This window comes from Aphelocoma coerulescens, chromosome 1A, assembly GCF_041296385.1.
Source record: "Aphelocoma coerulescens isolate FSJ_1873_10779 chromosome 1A, UR_Acoe_1.0, whole genome shotgun sequence".
NCBI classification, from domain to species: Eukaryota; Metazoa; Chordata; class Aves; order Passeriformes; family Corvidae; genus Aphelocoma; species Aphelocoma coerulescens.
This window is the reverse complement of record NC_091014.1, coordinates 63,248,478-63,260,963: the sequence shown is the minus strand read 5'-3', so window position 1 is coordinate 63,260,963 and position 12,486 is coordinate 63,248,478. Positions and strand designations below refer to the sequence as shown.

General features: G+C 42.1%; 1 protein-coding gene across 3 annotated transcripts in view; it reads left to right on the top strand.

The window, feature by feature from the left end:
* TMEM178B (transmembrane protein 178B) overlaps positions 1-12,486 on the top strand; it is a 213,633-nt gene that overhangs the window by 57,138 nt on the left and 144,009 nt on the right. The window lies entirely within an intron of this gene.

Genomic DNA, 12,486 nt, shown 5'->3' with positions numbered 1-12,486 from the left:
ATAGTCAGGGATGAATGTCCTGAGCAGTTCTGTTTTGGTGGAAGCAGTTACATCACCTTGAAGGTGGCAGGGGTTGAGGCAATGCTGATTCTGACTGGGAAGCTTGAAAGGTGATAGTGAGCTGCTACTTTGTTGGTTTGGGAACTGTGCCAGACCTCTGGTGTTCCCATGGCTTTCACTATGTCTCAGTCCTCCCTTATGTAGCTGTCGCTTTGGGAGGGTCCTTCTAAGCTCTGGGGAGGAGAAGGTGAAATGCTGTAATTGATTTCCTACATTGGTGAGGGTGAGGTCCAGAATGGTTTGAGATTCATTGGTGCTTGTAGGCCTTTCTGGTCCACTCTGGTAAAGAATTAAGAACATTCTAGAGGGTCTTGCTAAATGCCTATTGATTTTTTTTTTTAATGTGTCCCTGTGGATAAATACGTATTTTTATTTTCACATGACGAGGAAAAGGAATAATTGAACTTATGCCTCTCAGGAGGTTTAAGAGGCAGGTCTTGCAAAATATTGTGCTGTGCTAATTTGTCCCTGAAATCAGAAGATCAAATGGTTAAGTTCCCTTCAGGTTTTCTCCTACCACCTGTCTTCTCTGCTGGTGCTAATTTTATGTTAGTGTAAAATGTAACAATACTCATCTATGGGCAAAAAAAGAAATGCATCTCCCACCCAAGACATCCTCTGTTAGGGCTCATAGGGCAGTAGGAAGGGACTTTGGTTTATGCTTTTTGTGTATGTGTGGTTTTGCCACTGAGTAACAATGACTTTTCTGCAACCATCTACTGCAGGAATCTCACTGTTTAATATAAGAATTATTTTCTAAAATTAATGTTTATCTCAGCAATGGCTCAAATAAAGAGTAATATACTTGGCCATCTAAGGCTGTGTGCATCCCTTGGTAGGATCAGCAAGTTCCTGAGCCTGATATGTTGGTAGGGCATTTGTCAGCCTCCAAAGGTGCAGTCTAGACACTGCTCACACATTTATGTATCTGGTGTGGTCTGAGGCCCTCTCAGGGTGAGGCTGCTTGTCCTTTCTGTGCAGTGTGTAGGTGTGGGTGCATATTTCTGACCCAAATTTTCTTGCCAGTTTCAGGAGTCAGATAAGCATAGGGAGGTGTAGATAGAACTGATGTTTGCATCTACTGATCTAAAGACAGAGCAGGAGAGAAATACTTTGCTGAAGCTCTCCTCTCCTGAGCAGTTGGTGCAACAGAGTGCTTTGATAATATGGAGTTAACCACTGGTGGTTCTGGAGGTTGCTGCATTTAACAATGAACTGAATCTGTATGACTATTTCCTGTGCAGGAACAGTAACCTGTTTTAAAAGACAAGGCCAATAACAATCTTTTCAAATTGTGCTTTGGTTGAGGGGGTTCTTCTCTCTTTGCATTGCAGTAGGCAAAGTGGGTACGTCCCTTCAGGAAGTCCCTGTGATTTTAGCCCCTGCCTTAGCAGCTGACCCTGCTCTATGCCTCTGGACTGGTTTCATCCAGGAAACAGCTACTTCATCTCAACACTGGTCAATCTGATATTTCCAAGTCAACCTGGCCATTATTTTCCTGTGCCTTTCAGTGAATGTTGTGACAAGCAGCAAAAGAAGCAGGGCCCAGGCCTGGCTATCTTCTTTCTCTTGCCATGGATTATTTTTCAGATCCGTAGTATGAGATAGGGGAAAAAACCAAAAGTATTTCCTGAAGAAACATGGGGGCAGACTGGCATCTTGGAGAACTTCAGAGGAACTGGAAACGTGAAAGCAGAATATCTGGTCACCCTAGTAAAGAAAAATGCCTCTTCCAGGCTGAAGCCACTGTTATAATTTGATATATTTGTATTTCAGTAGTGGTTATTTTCTTTTTCTAGTGTATGGACAGCCAACTGGGAACGAAATCTGTTGTTTTGCATGTTTAATGGTCTGGGGATCAGAGGAGAGAGGGCTCCCACCATTGGCTACAAACTGCTGTTTTTGGACTGGAGGGCAGGATTGATGCTCCAGCCGTTTCTCTTAAATTGCAGGACTGGGTGAGGGACAATTAATTTGAGGCTGAGGACCCCATGGCACCAGTCAGCACACAAAGCAGATATTCCTCTAGCTGTGCTGTTAGCTATGCTAGAAGAGCCTGAGAGACCAGCTTGTCCTAGAGGAATGGTTGAAACTGACTTTACAATTTTTGATTTTCTTTTTTTCATTCTGTTTGACATTTTCAAGATGGAACCTTTGCTCCAAATTGATTGCCTATGGCAGTATGAGCTGGGAAAATAGGACTTGTCTTCTCGGCAATCACCTCCTCTCAACTATCTCTGGTTAAACAGGGATGGAGGGAAGGATGATTGTAGTATTGTCAGCTCTTGCCTGTCAGGAGATAAATGTTCATTTAATTAGACAAAACATGTATCTATGTGAGCTGGGAGGGGAAGGGAGAAGCAAAGGAGAGCTGCTTCTGATAACTTTGAGCATGAGTAACTGTCTTTATGGAAGATGCTGGCATACGGATTTGACTGAGTCAGTATTAGGCATTTACCTTGTCACACTTTGGCCCTAGCCTTGAGTACAAAACCTGATCCATAGTTCTGTTTTCTGAAAAACGAGACCAGCATCATTGATGCCCTTACAGTTGGAGGTGTATTATTGCAGTAAAAAGCCAAGAAAATGTGAGCAGTTCTATATTTATTCACACATCATTCCATGTATTTTATGCTGTTCCTGTAGGTTCACTTTCATTATACTACAGATGTGTTCACATGGGAACGTGCTCATGGCAGGGGTTTGAGCTTTAGAATATGGTGCAGGCTTTGGGAAGGGTGAGAAGTGTTTTCGGGTGATTAAGCATTTCAACTGGGTGCTTGTTCTTTAAGGCAGCTGACAATAAAAGGGAGGCTATGTTGATGTTAATTCTTTTTTTTTTCTTGTCCCAAAATCTTCAGGAAACCATTAGCTGGTATATTGTAGCAAAGCAGGTGAAAGGCTGTGTTTGCAACAAAAATGGTAGTACCTCCAAGGCAACGAGGGGCCGTGCTGTATTCAGTTTAGTGTCTTCCAGCAGGCAACAGAGCTGTTTCTTAAAGCCATGGTGAGGGATAAGGCACTCAACCCCCCCGGGGAGTGTTCAGTCTACTGTTTTACTCTTTGGAGAACAACAAACACGTGTTGAGTTGATGCTGGTTTGTTTTTACCATCAGAAGGACTGTAGTAAGGTCATTTTGCTTTCATCCCTGTTTGGCTTTGTGTGAGTGGGTTTGTTTTGTTCTATTTTTTTTAACAGGCTATAGGAAACCCAGGCTCTGTATTCATCTTATGCTGCACTCTGAGAATTAACAGTTTCATGTAAAAGAGCCATATTGTCTCCAAGGTAGATGAAGAAACTACTGTGGCTTTAAAGTGCTGCAAACAAGCAAGTTGCTGATGTGTATTCTTGAAGAGTGAGATTTGTTTTTCACTCAGAGAACAAGTGCAATGACTCCCTCTTTGCTTTCTCCTGCCTTGGTAGCTGAAAATGGGATGATTGCTGCATGGCACTCGGGGCCTTTGGCACAGCTCCCAGTGGCTTGTGTTATATTGCATGAAAGTCTCTACATCAGAAGAGACAAAAAATTTCTTCCTTGTCTCCAAAAGCTTTTGTTTTGCTGATTCACAGAGCCTGTTATGTGAGGTAGATAGTTGGGTCTATAAGTCTTTTATTTTTCCTTCCTCCTAATATGTAACAAACCTGATTTTGTACTTTGAATTTAACACTGCTGCAAAAGGTGGTATTTGTCTGTCTGTTCTTCTCCAGCTTGCCATTGCCTCCTCAGCCTGTCTTCCACAGCAGCTGTGTTTTGTGTCCAGGAATGTGAAGAGTGCTGCATCTGGGTAGGAAGTGGCTGGAATTGCTATGGAAACTGATTTTTTTTTTTTTTCCTGCACAGCTTAGAAATTGTCACCACACTGCTGTAGAGTGAACCAGTTCATAAACAGGTAGCTGATTCTTCCTAAGTGTTTAGAATTTCTTGAGCTTTTAAAAAATGCTCCTTACCTGCCACTGTGAGATCTCCTTTGCCTCTCTTCTACCCCTGCATTTCTACTGCAGGACCACAGGACATGGGCTCTGAATTTAAAGTATAAATATGGTAAACTGCCTTGTCAGAACAATCATAATGCTTTGTATTGGAATGATAGCATTTATCTGCACTGTGCAAGTGCAACACTCCTGCGTTTGTGGTGGTCTAAAAGCTATTTGCATAAAAAATGAATTCTAAAGTCAAAAGTAATAGCCCGGCACGTTCTGGGAGGAGCAAGTATTGGAGGAAATGAATAATTTCTATGGGATGTACAGAATGGTAAAACTTTAATTCATACAGCATCTATGCTGAAAGCTGAGTGGGTTTTTTTGGCCTTAATACTCTGAATTTTGCAGGAGCCTACAAAGCATTCAAATACTTCCTTATAACCAGTAAAACTACTGGAAAAATATCCAGCAACAATTAACACTAAGGAAAATGTCTGTACTTCGAATTTCTGTAATGTCTAGACTTCTAATTTCTACAGACTACCCAAGCTGTCTCGTTCCATGGAACATGAAGTTGAGATTTTCACAGAAGCTCAGATGATAGCTTGACAGTGCCTTGGTTACACCAGCAGGCTCATGGACTTGGCCCCATCTGCTTTTATAAGCAACAATAAATATTTAATTTTTGCATCTTTAATAAGGGCTGACCCCAGAAAATTTTTGCTTTTTTTTCCATGAGTACTATGGAAAACAATGTTTGAATTAAATAGGTGACATCCCACTTTTCTTGTTCCTTTCTTTCACTCTCTCCTGTATTTTCTTGCCTCCTTCCATTCCTATGTGCCTCTGCAAGGAAATCCTGTTTCATTTTTAATTAGCTACCCAGGCCCCCAGATGGAAGTACACCCTGAAGTATACCCCCATCCTGCTGGTCAGTGCCATTTGGCTGACAATATGATGTCATTCCTTAATGCATTGGTTATTACAACAGACAGGGCAGCCATCCCAGAGGTTAGTCAGGCAGCAGGTGCTCACATGCCTGGAGGTCTTGTGTTGTTGGATCTTTGTTGCATTCATTGTTCCCATAGCTAATGACCAGGTGGTAGTGACAGACCTTCTCATTTCCCTTTCTCTTTCTCTCTCTCTCTGCTGTAGGGTTTTCTTTGTATCCTGCTATTTCAAGCTAAGATATAATTTTATTCTGGCATTGAAGTCTAACCTATTTTGAAATCTGTAAGGGAATTTATTGCCTTCTGCTAGGCTTTGTCTTAGGATCTGCTAATGCCTGTGACCTTAATACCTACACTGATGAATAACTTTCCCAGCTGCATACTACTTTTTATTTGCTTCTGAGAGGCAGAAGAGCAGGGATGGAGTAAGGGAGGAGGCCAGTAGACCTTCCAGTCCTGAGCTGACAGGGGTGCCTTGAATAGCAAATATGGCCAAGATTTGGGAAGGGAGAAAATGAGGACAAGGCAAGAGGTAAAACAGTGCTGGAGAGCTGGGGAGAGGTAAGATGAGGGATTACCAAGCATTGCAATTGGGAAAAAGGTTGGAGTGGTAGATTGGAACAATTTTGGAGAAAAGGTGCAAAAATGGTCAAACTCCTGTTTGTGTTGGAGTGAATTGGGGAACAAACAGGGAAGGATCCCCTCCAAAGCCCTGTTCAAAGTGCACAAGTCAGAGGTCTTACCATACACTACTGCTACTGCAACTGTGAAACACTGGCAGAGGGGAGGTCTTGTCCTGCTCCCTCAGCCAGGGGCTTCTTCCCCAGCTCACACAATGGGGCTCACAGGTGAATCAGAACAGTCTTATTCTGCTGATGAACCTCTTGCCACTCTTCTGAATCAGGAAGAAACCCCACACTAGACTTCCTGGGTCTGCAGTTTGATGTTTGCTTGAAGTTCACTTAAAATCAAATGAGCATTTTTAAGGTTGTAAATACAAGCATGTAAAATCAGGAGATGACCCAGTTTGCGCTGCATACTTGGCCTTAATTTATCTCCTCTAAGCACACTCATTATTGAGTGTTTAATAATTGTAATCACATACTCTTGCCTTGTTCCATACATTTGGGATATTCTGCTTCCATTGAATGCTGCCTCTGTTTGGTTTCTTTTTCATTGCTGAATGTATGGTTGTTGGCCTTTTTAATTGCAGATTACACAACTCCTGATCCCATGATGGAGTTAACCACTTCGATGAAATGGACTTAGTCACATTTCTAGTCATTGTATTGAAGAAAGGTGTGTAAAGATAAATATATTAATATCCAATAACCTCTTGTTGTTGCCGTTAATTTTCATTTTAGGCCTGACAATCAAAGATAACTTGTTTGGGTTTTTGGATGTCCAGTTGGAAATAAAGCAAGCTTGAGTTTTACATATTTCCAGAGCACAGCTCCTACTGACTTTCAGAGTAACTATAAGAGCTCTACACTCTGTAATTAAACTTCAAATGGCCACCCAACTCACACTGGGTCCGAGTAAATGAGGAAAACGCAGCTAGGGACCACCTCTAAAGAAATTTCTTGGACTGACTTATCGTGACCAAGAGTGTAAGAGTAAGTGAAGAGGAAAGTGCTTGTGTGAGAGGGAGAATGAGGTGTTGCCAGCTGACTGATCTCTGTGCTGATTGCTCTTTGCTGAGGAGTTGCTTGTGCTCTCACCTGTCACACCAACCCTTTCAAAGGGTCTCATTCCTGTATTTCCTAGCTTTGGCACACTTGGCTTGGCAACCTTCATGTTGACAGGTTTTGGGTTTTTTGGTTTTGTTTTTCTTTTTTGTTATATTTGTAAATGCAGGCACTTGGATTCACTGTGTCTTAGGTGATGTTTTGCATTGTCTCACACTGTTATACAGGAAAAAAAGAATACATTTTTTATCTTCATTGTTGAAGAGAGTCTTAAGGTGTTTACAGAGCTGTTCTGAGTGCAGGAAAATTGAGAGCAAACCCCCTCCAGTCTCACTAGTGATTTTTTGCAAAGAAGTATTAGAGACTTTCTGCCTGTTGCAGTGTGGAGATGTTGACAGGTAAAACATACCATGGCTAATAATTTCCAGTCATTCAGCCAGTCAAAATATAGCTTTATTAATATGCATACAGAGCTCTCTGTTTCCCTTCCCTCTCTCTTGAGAGACACAGAGGGGGAGAGATGGGTGTTCTTCTGTCTCTTGGCTAATCAAGAATGATGCCTTGTGCATTCTTAGGGTGAGAGAAGAGGAAAGAACAAACAGGAGGCTCTAATGGGTCTCATCCATTTGACTTCTATAATTTTTGATTTATATACCAACTTAATGCCTGGTTAATGATGATTTATGTCCCAGTTTGTTTATACCTCAGTCTGATGCCCCACCCCACAATGTTAGTGAGATGAAATCCCAGCAGTTAAATATTTCAAGGTGATTACATGCCACAAACAGAGTTAGTAATGAGGAGTTAAGTGCTTCCTTACTTCAGTGCAAGAAGATAGACATAAGTGGAACATTTTGGAAATCAGCTTAGTGTGATTTGTTCACAAAGCCATGCACCATCCACAGGGAAACATCAGAGCAGCCAGCATGAGAGAGAGGGCAAGAAACTTGGAATCAAACAACCTGGCTCTGACCTGACAGGAGCTGCAGGCTGAAACAAGGTGGGTTTTATCTGTCAATAGCTACTAGGCAGTGGTTGTCATTTTAATTACGGTTCTGCAGCGATGCTCTTTGGACATTGAATTACAGAATAAACCTGATCCTCGTGTACAGTCAGGACATCCTTCTGCTTTGAAAAAAATATAAAATATTTTTGTCAATATTAATTTTATGTCAATATTAATGTGCAGAAACCCTAATGCAGCTTTACATCTTTAGATTCTTAGTGTTAACTGGGTCATGGTGATTTTGGCCATGTTGTCAGAGCTGAATGTAGTTCTGGCCCATGAAGACCAGAGGAAGCTGAAGGATTTGTCTAGGGGCCCATCCCAAGACTCCTTAATTGGCTGGGTGAATCACAGTTTAGCTGTTCAATTATTCCCTACCCACCTCCAGGAACTGATTGCACAGTTGGTGGGGGAATAAGAAATCAGGAATATAAATCAACTGCAGGTATCTCTTGTGGGAATTCAGAGTTCAGTCTCTCAAATGTCATCTGGCTGCTCTGGATGTAGGTTATACTTAATGGAGCTTGAGCCTGCATGTCCCTCTGCATCACTGGAATTATGGCAGCTAATTTGAGTCTGTCTGCCACTGGTGTGTGCAATTGATCAATATCTCTTTGGATTTTGTTGTAAATACACACCCTGCCTCATCTCTTCCTTCATCAACTTTGTCTTTTCTGGCTTGCCCTTTGGATCCTCGTGTATTTTGTGGTTCCCCCCCCCCCCCCCCCCAACTTGATTCTCACCTAGATAGTCTCAGAGAAGAAAATCAATGGAAGAATATCAGTTGCTCAACTAAGAGGGGCTTCTTTGCCATACATAACTAAGGTTATAAATAATTCAGTAGGGTCCCTGTCTTTTCTTTCCTCCCATAAGATTGGATTTATTAAAATTTTATGGGAGAGGACATGGAGGTGGCTGAATTACTGGCTTAATCTGATACAGTCTTCAGCAATGCATTAGTTCAGTACCAGCTGCTCTTTAGTCATCATCATAGGCTCACACTAAATCAGTCTTCCTTGTAGAATCCATTTTGCAGCATGTTATAATCATGTATTTGAGCATGATGTAATGCCATTCCTTACAACTTGCTCTTATGCCTGATGGTGTTGCCAAGGGAAGAAAAGTGTTAAACTGCCAAGGCAAGGCTTAATCTTTTTTCTTCCACTGAAGAAGGCATGAATCCTTATAGAGACAGATCCTAATCAGAAGGGAGCTATAGGCTGGGGACTAAGAGTTTGGTTTGGCTTATATTCATACCAAAATAATTCTACTGAAACTAGAACAGATATTCTGAGATGAAACATGTGTGTAATCAGCATCTGGGTGCTAAATACTCAAGAGATATCAGGAAAAGGGCTCCTTGAAATCTGGGACTTTTTGGCATTTCAATGAAAATGGACAGATCTGACAATTAATCTTTTCTGTTACTGCTGCTGCTGATGGTGTGTAGTGCACCTTCGATCCTAGTGTCTTGAAACACTTAGGAAATGGTTTTCACTCCGTATCCTTTGGACCTAAACAGGGTGCCAAAGGAGGAATAAACCCAAGTACACCCATTTCACAAAAAGAGTTAGAGAGAAGTGAATTGATTTGCTAAATGTCATGTGGAGAGTGAGTGGGAGTGCCAAAACCAAAACTCAGGTCTTTGGACTCCCACTGCTGTAAGTGCTAGACAATGCGTCTCCTGTAGTGCCAGGGATTATGCATCCTATCTCCAAGAAAAGCCTTGCAAAACCATATATCAAGAATGTTTCTTTCTAAAAAAATTAATTTTCAAATGAAAGCTCACTGACCAAAACCAGAATCCAAATGGATACATACATTGGTATCAATTTTTACCTAGTAAAATAGCAAAACCCCCTTCAAAGGTTGCTAGTGGACTAGGTATAACAAAGTGGGAACTCCTCAGAACTTGCTAAACCCCAGGTCCTTGGAGATATTTGGGTGAGGAACTAGGATCAAAGGTTGTCCATTAGAATAGGTGTAGGTGCTGTGGATTTTCTGTCGTGTGTAAGTTGCACTCCACACCGGTGTCCTTGGTGATTTTATGGCAACTGATACAGCACAAATAACATGCTGGTACTTGGTTTTACCTGCAAGTAATCTTAACCATAATTTCATTTGAAAAATAATCAAATTAGTGCATTTTGAGAAATAATAATTTTCAGTCCTCTTACAGACACACAAAATCTGAAAGAAATGTATACTTCATGGATAACTGTAGGCATATGATGTAAATATGGCCTTCCTAATACAGCCTGGGCAGAACCTGTTATGGGTGACAAATCCTCTTTGGCCAGTAGATTGGCCACAGCCAGTTTTGCTTCCCGTCCCAAAATGGCATGGGTCAGGAAATGATTAGTTGACAAGGGTGGTCCTGACCATGATTACTGGCTGGGAATCATCTGCTGCCAGAGGGTGAATTAGAACTACCTGTGATTTATTCCACAAAAACCTAGCCTCAACTGGTCTTCAGCTTGCTTAAGGAATATCTTAATCACTTGTAGAACTCATTGTACCAACACCTGTGTGTTGATTATTTCTGCTGTATTTCATTGATGTTTAGGTCTTTACATGAAAGCAGGATTTTTATTCCGTAAATAAGCCTTGGCTCTGACATTTAACCCTTTGCTGGGGCACCACTCCTCTGTACTGACTTTAGTTGATGAAGCAGAAAAGTCCATGGTGTCATCGCTTCCACAGAGGACCAGATATTTTATGTGGAAGTAATTGAGACTGAAAGGCTTTTGTAACAAGAGACCAGGCAGAGAAATGCAAGAAAAACCCCTTTGACATAGCAAGAGGATTAGTATTTCAGAGTGGTCCACCCAGTTTTCCAGGAGGAATCAGTGGTTCCCTGAAAAGCTGAATTGACAGCTCTGCTTGGTGAAGCTTTTTGACAAGACAAGGGGTTGCACAGGCAGGAGCACTTGGAAAATCTGTGTGATGCTTTGATGGATTAGATCGTTTGATGTATCTCTTTGGCTGCTAGTTCGTAGGATTCTCTGATTAACAGTTCTGGCATGGGCTTTCAATGGGAACCAATCCTCTATGCAAGTAAGAGCACAGTTCCAGAAGTAAATGAATCCTCACTTTTTGGCACTCAGGTGACAAGTGCAAGGTAAGGATATTTGTGGTTTTTTTATCGCAACTGGGGGAGCCCTCAGTATTTTACCAGCCAGAGAAGAGAGGCCATTTGTCACTGGCTTGTTGGATTCATGATGAGTGTTTTGCTCTCCTTTCCTTATAGAGCAGATGAGTTGATCTGTTGCTGTACCAAAGCAATGCTTAGAGAAAGCAGAGTAAATATTGTTGTAGGGCAAAGACCTGGTAGCAAGGTCTAGGGGGCTCCTAAACCTGGTGATGCAGTCCCCAGAAGATGCATTCACTGAGAGGGAAACCATGGAGAGCCAATCCCCAGGCAGTGATGGCCTGTAGGAATAGCAAACTTGTCTATGAAGTTAGCAGGAGCCTCAGTCAAGGAGGATATGGATAGGATGCTAATGTGGCCCCAAGTTATCTGCAGAGGGATCTGGTCCACACAGCAATCTCATTTTGGTGGGATTGAGGGGAGCTAGTTTGGGACAGTAAGCCATCTGCTTCGACAGCTGCCTTCTTGTTGATAGAAAGGGAAAAACATCTGGTTGGGCTGTTTAGTGGTATGGCTGGCAGTTGGAGGGACACTGCTGCTTTCCAAGTCTTTTATTCCTGTGCTGTAGGCATGAGTAGAGAAAACATTCCCTGGTGTAGGAACAGGAATCTTACAGCCTTGAGGAGTGGTGAGTGCAGAGAGGAACTCTTTGTATGCCTGGGAGGCTCTGTGTGTTTTTTGATTTGCCTTGCCTTCCGAGAGTTGAGAATGCAATTGGATGAGCTTTTAGTGGTGCCTTTAAGAATATGAATAAGGGAGCCAAGGTGATGTGTGTAAACACCTGGGGAGAAGCTAAAAGAGAAAACAGAGCATAATGGAAAAGCTGCTGGGGGAAATAAAAATGTGATGCCTAGATGCTCTCCTGTGTATAGAGAGAACTTCTCTCCTCTGTTTATTATTCCTTGATGTGGATGCATTAGATTTATGTGAAAATCAAACAAATTCCTGACATTGCTGGCAGTGCTGGGACAATAACCAGAAGTTGTTGCCTCTGTCACTTTCCTTTTGCAGCAAAGTCTGAGGGTGAATAAGACTGGCGTGAGTTTGCCATTGCTCACTCACTATTTTTTGAAATTTACTTCTGCTTGTGTTGGTGTGTGTCAAGCTCTTAGCACAACTCTGATAAGCAACAGAAAGATGGAGCCTTTCCACCGATCAATAGAGATCAATCTCTTAATTTCGACTGAATGACAAAACAAAACCAGCTATTAAAAGTGTGTTTTTACCTTTTCTTAGCACCTGCCAGCCAATAGCCAGCAAGCAGCTCCCAAAACCAAAGTACCAAGGAACATAGAAGAGAGCTCTTGCCTGCACATTATTTCTACTGACCCTATCAGAGGGATGGGGTCTGTTTGCACAGGCCTGAGGATTACACAACACGTAAATGTGCCTTGTGGCATGAGTGTGGAAAATTCTGGCCAAACTATTTGGCTAGGGCTAGGTTTGTTATTTTATTATTGACCAGTCAGTGACACTGGTTGCAATGCTTTGGGCATATGTATGTCTGAGGCCACAGCACCCAGGGCAGAGCTGCAGGTGACATGGAGATGGGGCTATACTTGGTGTTAGTCAACATCTCTTGGGTTCATTGGTACCAGATCACATGTAGCTGTCCGGTAATACCGCACATCTGGTTCCCTGACTTACAGAGAAGGCTGGGAAGTGGGATGATGAGTTAATTTGGGTGTCATTAGAACATTCAATCAACT